General features: G+C 34.1%; 1 pseudogene; it reads left to right on the top strand.

Moving 5' to 3' along the window:
* The first annotated feature begins 1160 nt into the window (after positions 1–1160).
* LOC141523542 (palmitoyltransferase ZDHHC6 pseudogene) lies at positions 1161–2343 on the top strand (annotated as a pseudogene).
* The last annotated feature ends 9354 nt before the right edge of the window (positions 2344–11697 follow it).

Below are 11697 nucleotides of genomic sequence, written 5' to 3'. Positions count from 1 at the left end.
AGCATTTTTTAGCATCTCTCTATTGATATAATCACATGATTTCTGATAGGTTTGTTACTGATATAATTAATTAAATCAACAGTTTCCTAATATTGAACCAACCCAGAATTTCTGGGATAAATCCTGCTTGGCCATAGTGTATTATCCTAGTGATAACTTGCTGTAATCGCTTTGCTAAGATTTTATTTTAGATTTTTGTGTCTATATTCATTAGAGAGATAGGGATACACTTTTATCTCTCTGTTTTGACTATTCCTGGCTTATGTGTCATAGCAAGAGTTAAGCAGAGTTCCTTTCTCATCTATTTTGCCAAAGAATTTTTATAGAATTGGAGCCAATTGTTCCTTAAATGCTTCATAGGATTTACTTGTGAATCCTTCAGGTCCTGGAGATTTTTTTTCTAAGGAAGTTCAATAACAGCTTGTTAAATTTCTTTTTCTGAGATCAGGTTATTTAAATATTTAATTTCCTCTTCATTTAACCTGGACCATTTATATTTTTGTAAGTGTTCATAATTTCATTAAGAATATCAAATTTATTAGCATACAGTTGGGCAAGAAAATTATGTATTGTTACTTTTATTTCTTCCTCATTTGTTGCTGAATTCACCTTATTCATTTATGATACTGGTAATTTAATTTTCCACTTTCTTTTGTTTGTCAAATTAATCAGAGATTTAGCAATTTTATTGTATTTTTTTCACAAAGCCAACCCTCAGTTTTAGATCTTAGTTCAATAATTTTCTTGCTTTTGATTTTATTAATTTCTCCTACAATTTTTATAATGTCTAATTTGTAGTGCCTGAGAGGACCTTGAAGACACAGAGGCTCCATGGGAAGGACTGTGGTAACCTAGAGGAGCTCACTAATAGCTTGCGCCCTTTAATTTGACTCTCTTCCCCCTAGGAAGGGCAGAGGAACCTATAACAAAAGGATACCAGGAATGAAGAGGAATGTATTGTGGCCCTGTTTCTAGAGTGTTGCTTGGGACCTCAGAGGTGGAGGGATTTGATGCCCAGCCAGTCATAGTTTGATTTTAAACAATGAAATTCACTTGTTCTGATCAGGACAATGAACTCTGAACACCATAGAGTTAAAATGACTTTCTCACATTTAGCATCCCACACTTTGAAGGCATGAGTATTATTGAAGACCCATGGACTTATGACACATGAAAATGTGTATACAAAAAAGGAACTTTACAAAGTTTTTAAAATAGAAAATAACTCCCATCATTATGGGTGTTCTATGCTCAGTTATTAGATTTGAAAGTGTCCATGAGTTAAAAAGACAATGCCACTGTGTCCCATTATAGCTGTTGAGCTATAGCAGTATTTTATAAAATGGTCATGATTGACTCAGTTTTGTGGTGTTGGCCTTTACATACAACTGGAGGAAGTGTGAATTTCATCATGCTGATAAATTGGACTGTCATGACTTTTTGTAATTTCTTTAATGCCATATACATGGGGCCTGTCTATGTTCCACTAAGATGGAAACTGGAGAAAGCTCAGGACAGTATGTATGTCCTGTTTGGTAAGGTGTGACAGGCATATATAAGGCACCACATTCCCATCACTGCAGAAAGGCATTATAAAGATGGACCATCTTTGCCCTTGGATCAACAATTGTGGTTACCACTATTATGCATCATTTACATTGTTTCTCCTCTTAGCTCCTCTGGGATGTATTCATGTTGCTTTCATTTTTGTTATGACCATATATATTCAGATTTATGATAAGATCTCCTTTGATTGGAATGCAGTAAAGATTGGTGTGAGTGCAACTTAGAGAGATACTCTTCCTATTAAACCACTGCATTTCCTGCCACATTATTTGAATTGGGATTGGCTGTAGGAACAGCTCTAGCAGTTGATATGTTGTTTTTTATCCAGATGAAAGTAGTTCTTAGAAATAAAACTTCTATTGAATCGTGGGTTGAAGAGAAGGCCAAAGAGAATTCAGTATTATTAGGAAGATGGAAATCTTTGTTTTCCCCTATGACATGGGAAGTAGATGGCAGAACTTTAAACAGGTGTTTACATGGTTTGGTTTTCCTGAAGGAGATGGACTAGAATGGCCAATTAGAGAAGTATGTTATCCATACAGCTGGACAGTTGAACAGTTGAACCAGAAAGCTGACAAGAGTGTAAGAAGCATTAATAGCTGATTGTACTGGTGCTTGCTGCCATTTCAATAAAGGTATCAAATCTTTCTTCACAACCCCCATGTAGTGAAGAACCTTGGATTAGCCTAAAGAAATGAGAACTAAATTTAGGTACCAGATACTGGTTGTTTGGAGACAAAATTCTTCATAATTTGGCTACAGGAGATAGATCCAGAATATGAGGATGGTTCCCTAGGAAATGTGTGGAAAAGTATGATGATGATGTTGAAATTGATCAATTAATCAATTATCTGAAAGAGAGAAGAAAAATTGATAGCGCATGCTTTAAGAAGTGATTTATCCTTCATGAGCACACAGTTACTTTAAAATTGTATATATATATATATATACTAGAGAATCATGCAATGGGCCTACTCTGGATAAAGTGTTTTTTTCCCTTCAAAGATACCTTAGTGGCATGATTTAAATAGTTTTATTTCCATTTTGTAACTGAGAAGCCATTTTATATATATATATATATATATATATATATATATATATATATATATATGTGTGTGTGTGTGTGTGTGTATGTGTATGTGTATGTATATGTATATGTGTATGTGTATGTGTATGTGTATGTGTATGTATATGTATATGCATATGCATATGTATATGTATATGTATGTGTATATATATATATGCATTTGAATTCAAACCTGTTCTCATCAATCCTCCCCTAAAGTAAGGAATACTTCACCCAAGTAAGCATTATTGCATTTTCTATAAAATTCAATTTTTAAAGTTATATTTTGCAATATGGACTTCACATACAAATGTAGTTCTTCCCTCCTAGGGAAAACCTGCGTGTGTCATATTGCTTTTGCTCCTTCCTCAGTTGCTGTTTCTTATCCAGTAGAATTTTACAAACTGTAGAATATATTTTCTCAGGTTAAATACAAAGTTCAGTTTTGTTACCTGTGTCTTAATAATGCAGATTTTTGTCAATCAGAAATAAAGACCAATGAGTGTTGTCTATTAAAAAAAAAGAATATCTAATTTGGTATTTAATTGGGGAGGGTTAATTTGTCCTTTCTCTACTTTTTTTAAGTTGCATGTTTAGTTCCTTGATTTCCTCTTAATCCAGTTTATTCACATATGCATTTAAAGATACATCTCCTGACAACCACCTTGCCTGTATCCCATAAGTTTTACTATGTTGTCTCATGATTGTCATTATCTAGGATGAAATCATTTATTCTTTCTATAATTTTCTATTTGATCCACTTACTTTTTAAAATGAGGTTATTTAATTTCCAATTAGTTTTTGGTCTATCTCTTCCTGGGCCATTATTGTATATGATTTTTATTGCATTATGAACTGAAAAGGATGTATTCACTATTATTGTGTTTCTGCATTTGATTATTAGATTTTTATGCCCTAGTACATGATCAACTTTTGTGCAAGTGCCATGTACTGCAGCAAAAAAGTATAATACTTTCTATCCCCATTCAACTTTCTCCAAAGGTCTATGATATCTAGGTTTTTAACATTCAATTTATATCCTGAACTTCCTTCTTGTTTATTTTAGGATTAGATTTATCTAAATCTGAGAGCTGGAGTTTGAGGCCTCCCACAAGTAGAGTTTTGCTCTCTGTGTCTTGCTGTAACTCATTCAACATCTCCTCTAAAAATCTGGATGCTTTACCACTTGGTACATACACATTTAGTATTTAAATTGCTTCATTGTCTGTGGTACCTTTTAGCAGGATATAGTTTCCTTCCTTATCTCTTTTAATGAAATCTATTTTTACTTCAACTGAAGCAAAATATATTTACTCCAACCTTTTATCTTTACTCCATATTATCTCTCTTCTTCAAAAGTGGTTCTTATAAACAGCATATTGTAGGATTCTATTTTCCAATCCAGTCTGCTATTCACTTACTTTTTATGGGAGAGTTCATCCCAAGCACATTCAAAGTAATAATTACTACCTCTTTATTTCTCTCCATTCTATCTTCTCTATGTTTATATTTCCCCCTTTTTTCACTTTATATCCCCCTTTCTCTTTTTAATACTTGAAAGATAAGTTTCTCAATTTAACTGAGTGTGTGTGTGTGTGTGTGTGTGTGTGTGTGTGTGTGTGTATGTTAACTTTCTGTCAGATCAGATGAGAGTAGAATTCAGGTGGTTTTCACCTCCTCCTTTCTTCCCCTCTATTGCAATAGATCCTTTTTTACATCTTTATGTAATGTTATTTACCCCATTCCGTCTCCTCCCTCCTCCGACTCTTTACTGTTCCACCTTTTTATGGAGATATTATTTTTAATCATTCTCTGAGATTCAGAGATAAATCATGAGTGTCCATCACTTCTGGCTAACTATATTCTCTCTAATAGTATTACAATACTTAAGAGTTAAAAGAATCTTTCTGCTAGATAGTTTCAGCTTATTGGATAGAACTTTTTTCTTTACCATTTTCTTTACCTTTGTTTATCTTTCTTTTCTTTACCTTTCTTTACCTTTACCTTTTTCCTTTTGTACCTTTTCAAGTGTCTCTTTAGCCCCCTCTTTGATGTTCAAAGTTTCTATTTAGCTCTGGTATTTTCATCAGCAGAAGTTGGAAGTCTCCAATTTTGTTAACTGTACATCTTTTTCCCTGGAAGAGAAGGCTCAGTTTTGCCAGATAGTGGATTCTTGGCTACATGCTTCCTTGTATGTCAAAATATCACATTCCTGTCCCTTAGATCCCTAAATGTTGATGGAGCCAGGTCCTGTGTAATCCTTACTGTGGCTACTTGATATCTAAGTTGCTTGTTTCTGCCTGCTTTGCAGGACTTTCTCTTTTGTCTGATAGTTCTGGAATTTGGCCATAATGTTCCTTGGGTTCCCTTTCTGGAGGGGACCGAGATATTGTTTCAATAACTACTTTGCCCTTGGGTTCCAGGATATCAAGGATTATTTCCATTACTAAATCCTATAATATTATGTCCAGGCTATTTTTTTTCTCTTCAATGTTTTCAGGAAGTCCAATTATTATTAGGTTGTTTCTCTTGGTTCTATTCTTGAAGTCAGTGGTTTTACTGAAGAGGTATTTTACATTTTCTTCTATTTTTTTGATTTTTTTTCTATTGTTTAACAGATTCTTGTTTTCTCATAAATCATTATTTTCCATAGATTCCATTCTCTCTTTTTTAAAAGATAATTTTCTTCATTTACCTTTTGCAACTCCTTTTTCAATTGGTAAATTCCATTTTTAAAGAAGTTTTCTGGGGGCAGAGCCAAAATGGCAATGTGAAGGCAACATTTCCCGGGAACTCCTTCCCCCCAAACTCTGAAAGCTGTCAAAATTTAAAGGGGCAGAACCCACAGAAAGACTGAGTGATACATTTTCCCAGTCCAAGATAACATAGAAGTTCCACAGGAAAGGTTTGTTTCACCAGGACCGGGAGCTGTAAATAGCCCCAGCCTAGTACAGCCTGGGAACAGCTTGAAGGGCCAGGGAGAGAAATCTGCTAGACCAGAATGAGTGTGGAGTGAAGAGCACTGGCTGCAGAACCTTTAGCTAGAATATAGAGAAAACAGCCTTTACCTCTAGAACACAGCCCACAGACAGTCAGGGGGTCAGGGGAGACTGCAGAAATTTCTCTGCACTCCCTCAGGGTAGGACTCTGCTGTTTGCCCATACTCAGATCCAGGTTGCAGTTTGGGCTTCCACACCAAGATAGGTGAGCAAGCCCCTTCTTTACAGCTCCAGTGCAGAGGGAATTGCTGTGGTCATGTACATATCAAAGCACAGGCAAGAAAGTGTGCGGGACCCCTTTCCACAGTCCTTTCTCCTTTTTCCTAAGATATTATGTTGGGGAGGGGCTGGCTCACAGATGTATGCTTCTGAAAACACTAGAGGCTTTGCTCACTGGGTTTAAGTAAATACAAGTTGACTAGCCAGTAGGGGGTTCTGGTTACATTCTCTGAAGTGTCTGCAATCTTGATTTGAGGCCCTCTCCCTAGACCTGGAGGGGGTGGTTTGCAGTCTGCATGCTATTATCTTTGAAAAACGTGTGCTAGGCCCTGTGGAGAGAATGTTAGTCTCACTTTTCTGCTGAGGGAGCTCTGCTGCCCATGCCTGAGACTGTGGGGTTAGGGAGGTTTTTACTGTGTTTGTTCTGGGAAAAGGGATTTCCTGAATATATGTAACTCACAGCCCCAGCTGAGTGGATCGATGTCTAGCCACACTCTTCAATTCTCTGTGGTGGAACTTGCACTCCAGCGCCACCGGAACTCCGCAGACCTCTGCGTCCTCAGCCAAAGACTCCATAGATAAGTTGGTCTTAGAGCCCACTGTTCCTTCAACCAAAGCCTTCATGGCTAAATTCGGTCCTCTTTCTTCACTCAACTACTTCCCCTAGGCTAGCTCTCTGCTCTCTGCTCCCAGCTCTTCCATGTTTCTTTAACTTTCATTCCTCCAAATGAATTTTGTTATTATGTTTTATAGCCGAATAAAATATTTTTGTTAATTTTATTGGTATTTCATTAAAGGCATACATCACTTTTGAGAGAATTGTCATTTTTATCATTTTGAATCAGCCTATTCAAGTGCAATGAATACTTTTCCAATTATTTAGATCTAACTTTTTTGAGTGAAAAGTACTTTCTAGTGGCATTCACATAGTTTCTGTGTTTGGTTTGTGAGAGAACTGATGTTGTCTATGGAGATTTTAAATGTAGGTTTTATTTTATTTTTGCTGTTAACATTTCTAGAAATATATTAAATGATGATAATTTATTTGGATTTACTTTTCATTCCACTATTTTGTTTAAGGTGTTGTTTAAAGTATTTTTAGGTGATTCTTTAGAAATCTTTAAGTATGCCATTATACTACCTGCAAAGAGTGAGAGTTTTGTTTTCTCATTGCCTATTCTAATTCCTTCAGTTTCTTTTTCTTCTTTTATTGTTATAATTAATATTCTGAGTATAATACCAATTAATAAAGTTCATAATGAGTATCATGGCTTCATCAGTGTTTGCCCTTGGAAGGCTTCTAACTTATCTTCATTATAAATAATGTTTGCTGTTGCTTTTTGTTCTTCCATCCTTTTTTGGGGGGGAGTTGGGTAGAGGGGTAGTTGTAGGGCAATGGGTTAAGGGACTTTTCCAAGGTGACACAGCTAGGTAATTATTAAATATCTGAGATCCCATTTGAACTCAGGTCCTCTTGACTCCAGGGATGGTGCTCTATCCAATATGTAACTGCCCCTTTGTTGATGCTGACAAATAAATATTACTTATCATTTTACATTGTTAATATTTTCTCCTATACTCTCTCTTTTTTAAATATAAATGGCTGCTGCATCATGTCCATCTTTTTTTTCTGATTCTCTTGAGATAATCATGTGGTTTCCACTGGTTTTGCTATGATCAGTGGCACTACTAATTTTCTAAATAGTGACTTAATCCTTTATTCCTGTTATAAATATCAACTGGTTATAGTATAAAGTCCTTGTGATATATTACTGTAATTACTTTGCTAATAGTTTATTTCAAATGATTGCATAAATAATAGACAAATTAATCAATTATCTTTCTCTGTTTTGGCTCTACCTGATTTAGATACAAGCATACTATTTATTTCATAGGATTTACAGGATTATGATATAATTTCTTCTTCAACTACTTTTCCCAATAATACATAATATTGGGATTAGTATTTCTTTTTTTTAAATAAAAGATTTTATTTATTTTGAGTTTTGCAATTTTTCACCTACTCTTGCTTCCCTCCTCCCAACCCCTATAGTAGGCAGTCTGTTAGTCTTTAGATTGTTTTCATGGTATACATTGATCTAAGTTGAATGTGATGAGAGAGAAATCATATGCTTAAGGAATGAAAATAACATATAAGAGATAGCAAAATTTATTAAAAAGTTAATTTTTTTAAAAAATTAAATGTAATAGTCTTTGTTCAAACTGCACAATTTTTTTCTCTCGATACAGATGATATTCTCCATCACAGATAACCCCAAATTTTGCCTGAATGTTGTAATGATGGAATGAGCAAGTCCATTGAGTTTGATCATAACGCCAATGTTGCTTGTTAGAGTGTGCAATGTTTTTCTGGTTCTGCTCATCTCACTCAGTTTCATTTCATGCAAATCATTCCAGGCTTCCATGAATTCCCATCCCTCTTGGTTTCTAATAGAACAATAGTGTTCCATGGCATACATATACCACAGTTTGTTAAGTTATTCCCGATTTGAAGGTTACTCATTTAATTTCCAATTCTTTGCCATCACAAATAGGGTTGCTATGAATATTTTCGTGCAAGTGATGCTTTTACCCTTTTTCATAATCTCTTCTGGGTCCTGGATCAAAGGGTATGGACATTTTTGTTGCCCTTTGGACATAATTCCAAACTGCTCTCGAGAGTTGTTGGAGGAGTTCACAGCTCCACCATCAATGTAATAATGTCCCAGATTTTCCACATCTCTTCCAACATTGATCATTGTCTGTTCTGGTCATATTGACCTGTCTGAGAGGTGTGAGGTGGTATCTCAGAGATGCTTTAATTTGCATTTCTCTAATAAGTAGTGATTTAGAGCAATTTCTCATATGACTATGGATCACTTTGAGCTCTTCATCTGTAAATTGCATTTTCATATCCTTTGACCATTTGTCAGTTGGAGAAATGGCTTGGGTTTTTTTTGACAATCTGACTCATTTCTCTGTACATTTTAGAAATGAGTTCTTTGTCAGACATACTAGTTGTAAAAATTGTTTCCAAATTTACATTTCTTTTGATCTTGGTTGTGGGGGTATTTAGTGTTTGTTTAAATATTTTGTAGAATTTATTTGTGAATCAATCTTGCTCTGGAGATTTTTTCTTTAGAAGTTCATTGAAGGCTTGTTCGATTTCTTTTTATAAATTTTTACTAATATTTCATTTCCTCCTCTGTTAATAAGGGTAATGTATATTTTATAGATATGTATTTATTTATTTTATTTATAAACTTTCATAAATTTCACTTATAACCTTTATTTTCATATCATTGCACAATATAGGTCCTAACAATTTTCTTAATTTTCTCTTTATTGTTAGTGAATTCACCCTTTTCATTTTTGAAACTAGGAATTTGATTTTCTTCTTTGCTTCGCTTAAAAAGTCCAATTAACTGATAGTTTCTCTATTTTACTTTTTCACATGAAATTAGTTCCTGGTTTTAATTAATGGTTCAGTGGTTTTTGTACTTTCACTTTTATTAGTCTATACTATGATTTTGACATTGAATTAGGCATTTATTTGGGGATGTTTAATGAGTTCTTTCCCAAGTGCTTTTTTATTTGCTTGTCCAATTTGTTGAACTGTTGTTTATTTATTGATGCAAGCAATTAGATATGTGAATTTCCCCCTAAATATCACATTGACTTCATCTCATAAATTATGAGATATCTTCTCACTGTTGTCATTTTCTTTAAACAATTATCAATTTTTACTATGAATTGTTCTTAGACCCATTTAAGGTTTTATTTTGGGATATTCAATTTCCATTTAATATTAACCTCTCTTTAAATTGTCCATTATTGCATGTAGATTTTTTTATTGCATTATGTTCTAAAAATAATGTTTTAAACATTCCCACTTTCTTCATTTGATTGTGAATTTGTTTTTTTTATTTTTTTGATGCTTCATATTGCTAAGGATAACAAAATTAATTCTTTCTATTCCTATTTTCTTATATTTAGCATATCTGACTTTTCTAAATTTTTATTTGCTTTCTTAACTTTTTTCTTATTTATTGTTTTACTATATTTACCTAATTTTTAGAGGGGAATGTTGAAGTCCTCTGATTCATTTTTGGTAGGTTTCCACCTGTAATTCATTCAAGTTTTTCAAAAATTTCTACTGAGTCACCTAGCTCCATATATTTTTTCCTAATTGCTCTTACAGTAATACATTTTTCAAAAGTTACAAATATTTTCTCTCTATTTAAGGTAATACCTTAAAATTGTTGTAACCCAAGTTTCTCCTATCAAGAATGACTTAAGGGGCTGCTAAGTGGTGTGGTGGATAGAGCACCAGCCCTGGGGTCAGTGGTACCTGAGTTCAAATCCGGCCTCAGACACTTAATGATTACCTAGCTGTGTGGCCTTGAGCAAGCCACTTAACCCCATTTGCCTTTCAAAAACCTAAAAAGAGAATAAAAAATGACTTATAGCATTTTGTTAAATGTTTCCCTCCTCTTTTATTTTAGGCCCTGCTTTCTCTAATCTCTTTCCTCTAGGGTATGATATATTTCTATATTCACTTGAGTGTATATGTTATTCTCTCTCTGAGCCAATTCCAATGAAAGTAAGTCTCACTCACTCCTGCTCACCTTCCCCTCGGAAGGGGGAAGGGGGACTTACACTCTGAAGCAGAATCTTTTCCTTGCCTCTTTTATGTGAAATAACTCCAACATTTTTTTTTGCCTTTAAACCCATCTTTTAAGATATTGTACTTTCAAACTCATTTGAAGATTTGAATTTTTTGTTCTTCTCTGGTTGTTTCATCAAGAAAGTTTGAGTGTCCTCAATTTCACTGAATATCCATCCTTTTTCATGAAAGAGTATCTTCAGTTTTGCTGAGCAGTAGATTCTTGGTGTTATTCCAAGCTCCATTGCCTTATAGAATATCATATTCCAAGCCCAATGATATCATAATGTAAAAGTTGCTAAAAATTTTGAGTTGTCCTGACTCTAACCCCAAAATAGTTGAATTGCTTTATTCTAGTTGCTTGCAATATTTTTTCCTTGACTTGGGAGTTCTGAGAGTTGACTATAATATTCGAAGTAACTTTCACTTTGAGATCTCTTTCAGGAGGTTATTGGTGGATTCTTTCCATTTCTATTCTACCTTCTGTTTCTAAGATATAAGGTCAGTTTTTCTGAATAATTTCTTGAAAAATGACATCTAGCTTCTTTTTTTGATCATGGCTTTCAAAGAGTTCAATAATTTTTAAATTATCTCTCCTGTATTTTTTTCAGGTCAGTTTATTTTCCAATGAGATAGTTCACATTTTCTTCTATTTTTCATTCTTTTGCTTTGGTTCATTATTTATTTCTCACAAAATCATCAGCTTCGCTTAGTTCGATTCTATATTTCAAGGAATTATTTTCTTCAGAAAACCTTTGTATCTCTTTCTCTATTTGGCCAGTTCTGCTATTTAAGTCATTCTTTTCCTCTTAGACCTCTGTGGCCTGCTCTTTCAATTTGACTCTGAGTGGTTTTTAAGATGTTATATTCATCAGTATTTTTTTAAATTTTTGACTTGGATTTCATGATTTTCCTACATTGCTCTCATTTGTCTAATCAATTTTTCCTTTAGCTACCTTACTTAGTTTTCAAAATCTTTTTTTCAGCTTTTCCTTAGCCTGAGACAAATTCATATTTTTCTTGGATGCTTTGTATGCAGACATTTTAACTTTGTTTTCTTCTTCTAAGTGTATACTTTGATCTTCCTTAGGACCAAAGTAATTGTCTACTTTTACTTCAGTTGTTTGCTCATTTCCCCAACCTATGCCTTGATTTTAACTCTCTGTTAAGGCGGGGCTCTG

Source organism: Macrotis lagotis, chromosome 1, assembly GCF_037893015.1.
Source record: "Macrotis lagotis isolate mMagLag1 chromosome 1, bilby.v1.9.chrom.fasta, whole genome shotgun sequence".
Classification (NCBI taxonomy): Eukaryota; Metazoa; Chordata; class Mammalia; order Peramelemorphia; family Peramelidae; genus Macrotis; species Macrotis lagotis.
The sequence above is the reverse complement of the archived record's forward strand: the minus strand, read 5'-3'. Positions and strand labels throughout refer to the sequence as shown.